The 13,295-nt window shown below is 42.5% G+C and overlaps 2 protein-coding genes across 6 annotated transcripts in view; one reads left to right on the top strand and one right to left on the bottom strand.

The window, feature by feature from the left end:
* Positions 1–13,295, bottom strand: part of LOC122818947 (uncharacterized) — a 129,739-nt gene that overhangs the window by 40,350 nt on the left and 76,094 nt on the right. The window contains exon 4 of one of the 5 annotated variants that reach the window (XR_007765224.1): positions 1,967–2,188. The exons of the other annotated variants lie outside the window; for them this stretch is intronic. The gene's annotated coding sequence lies outside the window, so the exon portion shown is untranslated. Of the gene's footprint in view, positions 1–1,966; positions 2,189–13,295 lie in introns of those variants that run through there. 5 annotated transcript variants of the gene reach the window in all.
* Positions 1–13,295, top strand: part of LOC108021921 (lachesin) — a 570,948-nt gene that overhangs the window by 501,599 nt on the left and 56,054 nt on the right. Inside the window, exons 9-10 of the mRNA XM_050890018.1 lie at positions 2,964–3,245; positions 8,565–8,846. The gene's annotated coding sequence lies outside the window, so the exon portion shown is untranslated. The remainder of the gene's footprint in view (positions 1–2,963; positions 3,246–8,564; positions 8,847–13,295) is intronic.

Here is a 13,295-nt window from a genome sequence, read left to right as displayed (position 1 = left end):
TGTCTTTCGCCTTATGCAGGTTTTTGGTGGTTACCATTAGTAAACCTCTTCATACTATGATTTAAATTTATGTATTTTCTATAACACGTTTTGGTAAAATGCCCAATCTTGTATCATATAAATACATTTCTGAGACTAACGCTTTTTTATAGATGCAGATTGCATACGTAAATATTATAGTCATATAGTCGTTCCAGGTAAGGAACAGGGGGCAAAAAGAAACGAACCAAGAGCACTCGACTCTAGCAATTTCTATCGCCAAAACAGCTTTATTACATCCGTTACTAGTAGGGTAAAAGAACCGCGAGATTCGTTAGAATGTATGTAACAGGGATCCCAATCCCGAACGTCTCAACGTAGCGATCTTGCTTCTTGTAGGCTCCCACGGCGCTGCTTTCGACGACTCGTCTTGTTGTGCCTCCCTCGTAGTTTGCTTGGTTGGTATTCGTTCGACAGCTTGTCTTAACTCTTTGATTGACCGAAATTGACTGATCCTGCTCGACTGACCGTAATTAACTGACTCCGGGAACCGTTATTCCCCTTTTGCGCACGGCCGCCGAAACTCTCAACACCGGGTTCAAAATCCACGACTCCTGTTTGACCCTCTTGTCCTTCACGCACTACTTCCCGCCGATGTCAAGCCTGATGCTGCCGTCCCGCTGATTCGCGTGATGCATATGGCATGCTTGTGAGCCGCTCCGCTGCCGAGATGTGGCACCTTCTCTCTCGGTCCATAGCTCGGTCCACGTCCAAAGTCCGGCGGCGTCCCGTTACTCCCTTTTGCACACGGCACTATCGCTCCGCCCGCCAAGTCTCCCACCTTATCCATTCTTGGTCTCCAAACTCTCTTTGTCTCCAAACCCTCTTTCTCTCCAAACTCCATTGTCTCCAAACTCTCTTGCTCTCCAAGCTCCCACGTTCTCCAAACTCTCACTTTCTCCAAACTCTCACGTTCTACGTCCTTGATCTCCAAACTCTCACGTCCTCCAACCGCTCTTCGCCGCGCCGCCACTACGCGAATTCGCCGCGTACCTGGTGAGCGACTTGCCATCTGCTGCTGGGATTTGTGTGGAGTTATTCAACTCCTCACAACTTCTTACCGGATCGGATGTTTTAGAACTCCAACTTAAGGAATCAGAGGTCATCCGGATACTCTCAAAGGCGGAACAAGAATTTACCAAAAAGCAAGTTGATACCGAAAATATCCCGAAGGTTTTGCCAAAAGAAGCACAATTAAGTTGAAACCAAAGATGCCACGAAGATCTTGGGTAAGTCATGTTGATGACTTAACGCTTCTTCAACGCTGGCAACTTATATTGTAACGATTCCACATTCAAACAAATTCAGGCGCAGGTGGTACCATGGTGGGAATCAAGTGCACGCGGGTATACTCTGCTGGCTGTCGGCTCTGGAAGTGGATGTAAATGCTTAACCCCATAAAGCGCCTATTATTAAGGGAAATCGAAATCTTATCTCGCGTGCTGGACAAGATAAACTCGGAAACGAGCTACACCATATACAAATCAAAAATAAAGTCCTAAAATTCCCCAGTACGCTGGACGAGTCTCAAACTGACTTTACTAGATGTTCTCGATGTCCCTTAATACCCACCCAACCATTGGTCGTTCCTTTCCATACGTCCGAACGATCCATTCGAATGCAAGTTACCCTACCCCGGAATCCATCTAGCTGCGGCATCAGACTGCTAACATAGTTTATTATAAACTTTTTATTACCAGCTAAGGAATTAAATAAATGTGGGCACATATCCTAGTACTAAACATGCAGGATTGTATAATTAAAATAGGGGTACGATTCAATGAGATAGGCTTAGTTTGAAATGCATTCATGAAACTTTAAATTACAATTGACATCTGCACAAAACTTGGCGATAGCTATTCTTTCGTTGTGGCGGAAATTCAATTTAAATTCTTACCTTGTATAATTGAAGTGGCAAGGAATACGAATTAAATAAAAATAAAACTTACATTAAAAAGCCAAAAGGAGAGATCTTGACATCTCGATCTGCCTGATTGCCGGTCATTTGGATGCGGTGTGATTAGGTTTTTTTCTTAAACTCTTTATACCGCCTACAGTTTTCTTCTCATCTTTTAAAAACAAAATTCGAGGCACTCACCGCTTACATGAACATCCATCTACGAAAGCGCTTTCGCTGAGACGATAGCGGCTATATGGAGAAAATTTAAAGACAATATAAAAATAATGCGAATCGAAACTGAAAACCATTTAGAAATTCCACGACCGAAATTCATCTCTTAAAACAACAAGAAAGGATGTTAGCTTCGGCAAGTCAAAGTTTGTATACCCGTGCAGTTATAAAAAATAATCAATAATTTTATTAAATTGAATTCGAAATTCTTAAAATTATAAAAATTTATGTTCCAATATTATAAGATAATATGTCAAAAAGCCCCAAAGCTTTAATTTGTTTCAAATTATTTCCCACCAATTATCCGATCGTTCCTATGACAGCTATATGATATAGTCGTCCGATTTTAATAAAATTAAATTCGAAATTCAGAACTAACTTGTATGTGGACGCTGATCAAGAATATATATACTTTACGGGGTCGGAAACTTCTCCTTCACTGCTTTGCAAACTTCTGACTGAAATCATTATACCCTTTGCAAGGGTATAACTGCCTTCTTGCATGACTTTAAACTGCTTCGATCAACCACTATATACTCTTTTCCATCTTGAAGATTTTCCTCTTCTTCTCGGCCCAGTTTTTTCGGCAGCTTGACAGATTCCGACTTTCGTAGATTTCGCTCGAACAAACTGCGGCCGCTGAAGACCTTGTGCGGACGGGCCAGTAGCTGCCGAATACGCTTAACATTACTCTCTAGACCCCGAATATTTTGATCTCTTTAACTAACCCTAATCCGCAGCTAACTTTCTGACTATATTTTCTTATTTTCCGCTGACGCCAAACGTAAAACAGGCCGTACTTAGTCACTCGCGCTAAATTTTACGGATTGGACACTTATAGAAAATAGTTCACCTCTGGTCACCTATGCTGCCAAAATGGAAAAGACCAACTTTGATACCACAATTCGGGTGGAGTATGAGGTGAAAAACTAGACTAAGCAGGCTGGAGAGCAACGATCATAATAAAATTAATACAATACTAGATACTTAAAATACTGAATTGTATAAAATATTATGTTAATAAAATTCTAAATACCCTTGTACTATATGAAGAAGATTGGAAGAAATATAGTTGGTGAGCGCACCTTTTACACAGACATATACGACTAAGCAATGTTTTAAATAAATGCAGTGAGCTCGCCAAAATGCATAGTTACTATTTCTCCCTGAGAAAATAATCTTAAAACAAGGAAGAAAAAGTGCATCGACTATCAGATACCCTTTACTCAGCTTAAGATAGCAAATGGGAAATGGAGATATATAACCAGCAAAGCGATATTTTAGGGCGACACCTACCGCCTATTTCAGTATATTATATATGGGCGGCAGACACATTTAAGCATTCAAGCCGTTTGTGCTCGTTAAAGTGGGCATGGCACATTTTTTTTTAGTTTAGTTGATAGGTATTGATTAGACAAACACAATTCAGGTACAATTTTCATCATATAATTACTGTAGGCGCTACAGATTTTCACGGATTGTGGGCGTAAGGGTGGACGTGGCACCCCGGTGAAACAAACTTGTGCTGCGCAGGAAGCCCAGGTATCTGCAAGTAAGCCAGTTCTAGCTCTTATAGTTTACGAGATCTCAGCGTTCATACGGAAAGACAGACATGGCTAGATCGACTCGGCTAGTGATCCTGATCAAGAATATATATACTTTATGGGGTCGGAAACGCTTCCTTTTACCTGTTGCATACTTTCCGACGAATCTAGTATACCCTTTCACTCTACGAGTTACGGGTATAAAAATTATATAATATACCGGATTTTATTCTTCGAATCAAAAGCAAAAACATGTAAAGAAGTCTCGTAGGGAGAGAGTATAGGGATATACTCAGTCCCGCCAGGGTCTCTTTACCGAAAATATTTGTAAAGATATAGGACAAAAAGGTCTAAGACGAAAATCAGTTTGCTGGCGTGAGATGTAGAGTACCAGCCAACGGGGTACGGAGTGAGAGAAATAGTTTATTCGGTGTCTGTAGCAGAGTGAAAAGGGTAAGCGGTAACGCTCATTTGGGCCATGCTCATAGCATTCGCTACGAGAAGGCCGAGAGAGAGGGGATCGATTATGGACAACTTTTCCCTAGGGCAGAATTTATGACCTAAAATCTAGGCATTTATCTTAGAATATCCATATTTATGCGTGGCCAGCTTGATTGTATTCTTTTCCTACGAGTTGTATTAAAATCAGGCGAGAAATGTTTTATTTTTTTTTTCATTTGTTAGAGCATATTTACTTCTTGGTTCATGTTTTTCTCAGTGCTCCCAGGCTAACGGGTTAGGTTATGTCATGGTTTATAAATTCTAGCCTACTTGGGCGAAGCCGCATCGAGGCCTTCGAGAAATTTCTCATTGCACGGGACTCTCGCTGGCCAAAATGCGGTTCACTCCACTCATTCACCCGTCTCGCTCTCTCGCACAGACACACGCGTGACTCCAGGTGCTCTGCCGCTGGTCCTGGGCCGGCACACTCTTCTCGAGGTCGTCTAGGTAAACTCCTTCCTGGGTCACTTGGCACCAGTCACTGGACTGCACCACTTTTCGCACTTCGAAGGCAAAAGACTCTACTTGTCAACATGAATTTGCTCTGCTCGCACTTCTGATCCCGTCCGCCGCCTTTGCAAGAGTCCCCTGATTCTGCGCCGCGCTTTCCAAAGTGACCTGCTCGTCCTTCTGGTCCGATGTGCCGTGTTTTCCAAAAGAGACCTAGTCAAGCTTTGCCGCCGCGTTTTGTTCAAGTTTTTGGCTGCTCTGGGTTTTTTCCACTTGTGGAAGTTTCGGTACTCCTTTTCTCTCGCTCTTCCCTTGGCGCGTGCCAATTTTCGGGGGTTGTTTCCCTCCTCGATCGCATGTCCTCTCTCGCTTGCTCCTATGCGGCGCTGTACTTTTCGTGGTAAATATTTCGTTGCTCTCATGGTGGATGTGTGTGTGTGTCGCTACTGCTGCTGCGAGAACGGAGGGGGAAAGCTTAGCTAAGATAATTCTTCTGTACTAATGTAACTACAAATCCTCCTAATTTTCGTTAAGCTTACATATTAAGTGAAATGTACAAAGTTTTTAAAAATTATGCGCGAGGGTTTTGTCTTGTTTTTAGCTGCTGTTGTTGTTGGCGCAGGCTGCTGTTGCTATTGCCGCTGGCTGCTGTTGTTGTTGGCAACGCCTTTGGGAGTTGTTGGCGACGCTGGCTGCTGTTGTTGTTGTTGCTGGCTGCCGATGTTGTTGAAGTTGCGCTATTTGTGAGGGGTGAAACGACTCCTCACAAGCAAAAGATTTCCGCATGTCTCTTATTGATAGATCCCACAAGATTAAGTTCCTCAAATGTTAAAGAATTTTCATTTAATTATAAAATGTATTTTAAAATATATTTTAAGTATTTGATTTGTTTTGACTTTGAAAAAACACTACATATTTCATTGTCTTTCGCCTTATGCAGGTTTTTGGTGGTTACCATTAGTAAACCTCTTCATACTATGATTTAAATTTATGTATTTTCTATAACACGTTTTGGTAAAATGCCCAATCTTGTATCATATAAATACATTTCTGAGACTAACGCTTTTTTATAGATGCAGATTGCATACGTAAATATTATAGTCATATAGTCGTTCCAGGTAAGGTACAGGGGGCAAAAAGAAACGAACCAAGAGCACTCGACTCTAGCAATTTCTATCGCCAAAACAGCTTTATTACATCCGTTACTAGTAGGGTAAAAGAACCGCGAGATTCGTTAGAATGTATGTAACAGGGATCCCAATCCCGAACGTCTCAACGTAGCGATCTTGCTTCTTGTAGGCTCCCACGGCGCTGCTTTCGACGACTCGTCTTGTTGTGGCTCCCTCGTAGTTTGCTTGGTTGGTATTCGTTCGACAGCTTGTCTTAACTCTTTGATTGACCGAAATTGACTGATCCTGCTCGACTGACCGTAATTAACTGACTCCGGGAACCGTTTTTCCCCTTTTGCGCACGGCCGCCGAAACTCTCCACACCGGGTTCAAAATCCGCGACTCCTGTTTGACCCTCTTGTCCTTCACGCACTACTTCCCGCCGATGTCAAGCCTGATGCTGCCGTCCCGCTGATTCGCGTGATGCATATGGCATGCTTGTGAGCCGCTCCGCTGCCGAGAAGTGGCACCTCCTCTCTCGGTCCATAGCTCGGTCCACGTCCAAAGTCCGGCGGCGTCCCGTTACTCCCTTTTGCACACGGCACTATCGCTCCGCCCGCCAAGTCTCCCACCTTATCCATTCTTGGTCTCCAAACTCTCTTTGTCTCCAAACCCTCTTTCTCTCCAAACTCCATTGTCTCCAAACTCTCTTGCTCTCCAAGCTCCCACGTTCTCCAAACTCTCACTTTCTCCAAACTCTCACGTTCTACGTCCTTGATCTCCAAACTCTCACGTCCTCCAACCGCTCTTCGCCGCGCCGCCACTACGCGAATTCGCCGCGTACCTGGTGAGCGACTTGCCATCTGCTGCTGGGATTTGTGTGGAGTTATTCAACTCCTCACAACTTCTTACCGGATCGGATGTTTTAGAACTCCAACTTAAGGAATCAGAGGTCATCCGGATACTCTCAAAGGCGGAACAAGAATTTACCAAATGGGAAAAAGCAAGTTGATACCGAAAATATCCCGAAGGTTTTGCCAAAAGAAGCACAATTAAGTTGAAACCAAAGATGTCACGAAGATCTTGGGTAAGTCATGTTGACGACTTAACGCTTCTTCAACGCTGGCAACTTATATTGTAAGGATTCCACATTCAAACAAATTCAGGCGCAGGTGGTACCATGGTGGTACGATGGGAATCAAGTGCACGCGGGTATACTCTGCTGGCTGTCGGCTCTGGAAGTGGATGTAAATGCTTAACCCCATAAAGCGCCTATTATTAAGGGAAATCGAAATCTTATCTCGCGTGCTGGACAAGATAAACTCGGAAACGAGCTACACCATATACAAATCAAAAATAAAGTCCTAAAATTCCCCAGTACGCTGGACGAGTCTCAAACTGACTTTACTAGATGTTCTCGATGTCCCTTAATACTCACCCAACCATTGGTCGTTCCTTTCCATACGTCCGAACGATCCATTCGAATGCAAGTTACCCTACCCCGGAATCCATCTAGCTGCGGCATCAGACTGCTAACATAGTTTATTATAAACTTTTTATTACCAGCTAAGGAATTAAATAAATGTGGGCACATATCCTAGTACTAAACATGCAGGATTGTATAATTAAAATAGGGGTACGATTCAATGAGATAGGCTTAGTTTGAAATGCATTCATGAAACTTTAAATTACAATTGACATCTGCACAAAACTTGGCGATAGCTATTCTTTCTTTGGGGCGGAAATTCAATTTAAATTCTTACCTTGTATAATTGAAGGTGCAAGGAATACGAATTAAATAAAAATAAAACTTACATTAAAAAGCCAAAAGGAGAGATCTTGACATCTCGATCTGCCTGATTGCCGGTCATTTGGATGCGGTGTGATTAGGTTTTTTTCTTAAACTCTTTATACCGCCTACAGTTTTCTTCTCATCTTTTAAAAACAAAATTCGAGGCACTCACCGCTTACATGAACATCCATCTACGAAAGCGCTTTCGCTGAGACGATAGCGGCTATATGGAGAAAATTTAAAGACAATATAAAAATAATGCGAATCGAAACTGAAAACCATTTAGAAATTCCACGACCGAAATTCATCTCTTAAAACAACAAGAAAGGATGTTAACTTCGGCAAGTCAAAGTTTGTATACCCGTGCAGTTATAAAAAATAATCAATAATTTTATTAAATTGAATTCGAAATTCTTAAAATTATAAAAATTTATGTTCCAATATTATAAGATAATATGTCAAAAAGCCCCAAAGCTTTAATTTGTTTCAAATTATTTCCCACCAATTATCCGATCGTTTCTATGACAGCTATATGATATAGTCGTCCGATTTTAATAAAATTAAATTCGAAATTCAGAACTAACTTGTATGTGGACGCTGATCAAGAATATATATACTTTACGGGGTCGGAAACTTCTCCTTCACTGCTTTGCAAACTTCTGACTGAAATCATTATACCCTTTGCAAGGGTATAACTGCCTTCTTGCATGACTTTAAACTGCTTCGATCAACCACTATATACTCTTTTCCATCTTGAAGATTTTCCTCTTCTTCTCGGCCCAGTTTTTTCGGCAGCTTGACAGATTCCGACTTTCGTAGATTTCGCTCGAACAAACTGCGGCCGCTGAAGACCTTGTGCGGACGGGCCAGTAGCTGCCGAATACGCTTAACATTACTCTCTAGACCCCGAATATTTTGATCTCTTTAACTAACCCTAATCCGCAGCTAACTTTCTGACTATATTTTCTTATTTTCCGCTGACGCCAAACGTAAAACAGGCCGTACTTAGTCACTCGCGCTAAATTTTACGGATTGGACACTTATAGAAAATAGTTCACCTCTGGTCACCTATGCTGCCAAAATGGAAAAGACCAACTCTGATACCACAATTCGGGTGGAGTATGAGGTGAAAAACTAGACTAAGCAGGCTGGAGAGCAACGATCATAATAAAATTAATACAATACTAGATACTTAAAATACTGAATTGTATAAAATATTATGTTAATAAAATTCTAAATACCCTTGTACTATATGAAGAAGATTGGAAGAAATATAGTTGGTGAGCGCACCTTTTACACAGACATATACGACTAAGCAATGTTTTAAATAAATGCAGTGAGCTCGCCAAAATGCATAGTTACTATTTCTCCCTGAGAAAATAATCTTAAAACAAGGAAGAAAAAGTGCATCGACTATCAGATACCCTTTACTCAGCTTAAGATAGCAAATGGGAAATGGAGATATATAACCAGCAAAGCGATATTTTAGGGCGACACCTACCGCCTATTTCAGTATATTATATATGGGCGGCAGACACATTTAAGCATTCAAGCCGTTTGTGCTCGTTAAAGTGGGCATGGCACATTTTTTTTTAGTTTAGTTGATAGGTATTGATTAGACAAACACAATTCAGGTACAATTTTCATCATATAATTACTGTAGGCGCTACAGATTTTCACGGATTGTGGGCGTAAGGGTGGACGTGGCACCCCGGTGAAACAAACTTGTGCTGCGCAGGAAGCCCAGGTATCTGCAAGTAAGCCAGTTCTAGCTCTTATAGTTTACGAGATCTCAGCGTTCATACGGAAAGACAGACATGGCTAGATCGACTCGGCTAGTGATCCTGATCAAGAATATATATACTTTATGGGGTCGGAAACGCTTCCTTTTACCTGTTGCATACTTTCCGACGAATCTAGTATACCCTTTCACTCTACGAGTTACGGGTATAAAAATTATATAATATACCGGATTTTATTCTTCGAATCAAAAGCAAAAACATGTAAAGAAGTCTCGTAGGCTGGGATATACTCAGTCCCGCCAGGGTCTCTTTACCGAAAATATTTGTAAAGATATAGGACAAAAAGGTCTAAGACGAAAATCAGTTTGCTGGCGTGAGATGTAGAGTACCAGCCAACGGGGTACGGAGTGAGAGAAATAGTTTATTCGGTGTCTGTAGCAGAGTGAAAAGGGTAAGCGGTAACGCTCATTTGGGCCATGCTCATAGCATTCGCTACGAGAAGGCCGAGAGAGAGGGGATCGATTATGGACAACTTTTCCCTAGGGCAGAATTTATGGCCTAAAATCTAGGCATTTGTCTTAGAATATCTATATTTATGCGTGGCCAGCTTGATTGTATTCTTTTCCTACGAGTTGTATTAAAATCAGGCGAGAAATGTTTTATTTTTTTTTTCATTTGTTAGAGCATTTTTACTTCTTGGTTCATGTTTTTCTCAGTGCTCCCAGGCTAACTGGGTTATGTCATGGTTTATAAATTCTAGCCTACTCTGGGCGAAGCCGCATCGAGGCCTTCGAGAAATTTCTCATTGCACGGGACTCTCGCTGGCCAAAATGCGGTTCACTCCACTCACTCACCCGTCTCGCTCTCTCGCACACGCACACGCGTGACTCCAGGTGCTCTGCCTCTCGTCCTGGGCCGGCACACTCTTCTCGAGGTCGTCTAGGTAAACTCCTCTCTGGGTCACTTCGCACCAGTCACTCGACTGCACCACTTTTCGCACTCCGAAGGCAAAAGACTCTATTTGTCAACATGAGTTTGCTCTGCTCGCACTTCTGATCCCGTCCGCCGCCTTTGCAAGAGTCCCCTGATTCTGCGCCGCGCTTTCCAAAGTGACCTGCTCGTCCTTCTGGACCGGTGCGCCGTGTTTTCCAAAAGAGACCTAGTCAAGCTTTGCCGCCGCGTTTTGTTCAAGTTTTTGGCTGCTCTGGGTTGTTTCCACTTGTCGAAGTTTCGGTACTCCTTTTCTCTCGCTCTTCCCTTGGCGCGTGCCAATTTTCGGGGGTTGTTTCCCTCCTCGATCGCATGTCCTCTCTCGCTTGCTCCTATGCGGCGCTGCACTTTTCGTGGTGAATATTTCGTTGCTCTCATGGTGGGTGTGTGTGTGTGTCGCTACTGCTGCTGCGAGAACGGAAAGGGAAAGCTTAGCTAAGATAATTCTTCTGTACTAATGTAACTACAAATCCTCCTAATTTTCGTTAAGCTTACATATTAAGTGAAATGTACAAAGTTTTTAAAAATTATGCGCGAGGGTTTTGTCTTGTTTTTAGCTGCTGTTGTTGTTGGCGCAGGCTGCTGTTGCTATTGCTGGCGGCTGCTGTTGCTATTGCTATTGCAGCTGGCTGCTGTTGTTGTTGGAAACGCCATTGGGAGTTGTTGGCGACGCTGGCTGCTGTTGTTGTTGTTGCTGGCTGCCGATGTTGTTGAAGTTGCGCTATTTGTGAGGGGTGAAACGACTCCTCACAAGCAAAAGATTCCCGATGTCTCTTATTGATAGATCCCACAAGATTAAGTTCCTCAAATGTTAAAGAATTTTCATTTAATTATAAAATGTATTTTAAAATATATTTTAAGTATTTGATTTGTTTTGACTTTGAAAAAACACTACATATTTCATTGTCTTTCGCCTTATGCAGGTTTTTGGTGGTTACCATTAGTAAACCTCTTCAAACTATGATTTAAATTTATGTATTTTCTATAACCCGTTTTGGTAAAATGCCCAATCTTGTATCATATAAATACATTTCTGAGACTAACGCTTTTTTATAGATGCAGATTGCATACGTAAATATTATAGTCATATAGTCTTTCCAGGTAAGGAACAGGGGGCAAAAAGAAACGAACCAAGAGCACTCGACTCTATCAATTTCTATCGTTGATTGTCGCTTGCTTTGAGAAAATACATTTACCTTCGAAACTCATTGGTAAATAAATTAACAGCAAATTGAGACCTTATCGCCAAACCAGCTTTATTACATCCGTTACTAGTAGAGTAAAAGAACCGCGAGATTCGTTAGAATGTATGTAACAGGGATCCCAATCCCGAACGTCTCAACGTAGCGATCTTGCTTCTTGTAGGCTCCCACGGCGCTGCTTTCGACGACTCGTCTTGTTGTGGCTCCCTCGTAGTTTGCTTGGTTGGTATTCGTTCGACAGCTTGTCTTAACTCTTTGATTGACCGAAATTGACTGATCCTGCTCGACTGACCGTAATTAACTGACTCCGGGAACCGTTTTTCCCCTTTTGCGCACGGCCGCCGAAACTCTCCACACCGGGTTCAAAATCCGCGACTCCTGTTTGACCCTCTTCTCCGCTGACGTCAAGCCTGATGCTGCCGTCCCGCTGATTCGCGTGATGCATATGGCATGCTTGTGTGCCGCTCCGCTGCCGAGATGTGGTACCTTCTCTCTTGGTCCATAGCTCACGGCCGCGTCCAAAGTCCGGCGGCGTCCCGTTACTCCCTTTTGCACACGGCACTATCGCTCCGCCCGCCAGAACTCCGCTTTCTCCTTCTCCATTCTTGGTCTTCAAACTCTCTTGCTCTCCAAACTGTCTTGCTCTCCAAATTCCCACGTTCTCCAAACTCTCACGTTCTACGTCCTTGATCTCCTAACTCTCACGTTCTCCAACCGCTCTTTGCCGCGCCGCCACTACGCAAATTCGCCGCGTACCTGGTGAGCGACTTGCCATCTGCTGCTAGGATTTGTGTGGAGTTATTCAACTCCTCACAACTTCTTACCGGATCGGATGTTTTAGAACTCCAACTTAAGGAATCAGAGGTCATCCGGATACTCTCAAAGGCGGAACAAGAATTTATCAAATGGGAAAAAGCAAGTTGATACCGAAAATATCCCGAAGGTTTTGCCAAAGAAGCACAATTAAGTTGAAACCAAAGATGTCACGAAGATCTTGGGTAAGTCATGTTGACGACCTAACGCTTCTTCAACGCTGGAAACTTATATTGTAACGATTCCACATTCAAACAAATTCAGGCGCAGTTGGTACCATGGTGGTACGATGGGAATCAAGTGCACGCGGGTATACTCTGCTGGCTGTCGGCTCTGGAAGTGGATGTAAATGCTAAACCCCATAAAGCGCCTATTATTAAGGGTAATCGAAATCTTATCTCGCGTGCTGGACAAGATAAACTCGGAAACGAGCTACACCACATACAAATCAAAAAGAAAGTCCTAAAATTCCCCAGTACGCTGGACGAGTCTCAAACTGACTTTACTAGATGGTCTCGATGTCCCTTAATACCCACACAACCATTGGTCGTTCCTTTCCATACGTCCGAACGATCCATTCGAATGCAAGTTACCCTACCCCGGAATCCATCTAGCTGCGGCATCAGACTGCTAACTTAGTTCATTATATCCGTTTTATTACCAGCTAAGGAATTAAATAAATGTGGGCACATATCCTAGTACTGAACATGCAGGATTGTATAATTAAAATAGGGGTACGATTCAATGAGATGGGCTTAGTTTGATATGCATTCATGAAACTTTAAATTACAATTGACATCAGCACAAAACTTGGCGATAGCTATTCTTTTATTGTGGCGGAAATTCAATTTAAATTCTAACCTTGTATAATTAAAGATGCAAGGTATACGATTTAAATAAAAATAAAACTTACATTAAAAAGCCAAAAGGAGAGATCTTGACATCTCGATCTGCCTGATTGCAGGTCATTTGGGTGCGGTGT

The sequence above is a fragment of the Drosophila biarmipes genome, unplaced genomic scaffold (genome assembly GCF_025231255.1).
Source record: "Drosophila biarmipes strain raj3 unplaced genomic scaffold, RU_DBia_V1.1 ptg000013l, whole genome shotgun sequence".
Lineage (NCBI taxonomy): Eukaryota > Metazoa > Arthropoda > Insecta > Diptera > Drosophilidae > Drosophila > Drosophila biarmipes.
The sequence above is the reverse complement of the archived record's forward strand: the minus strand, read 5'-3'. Positions and strand labels throughout refer to the sequence as shown.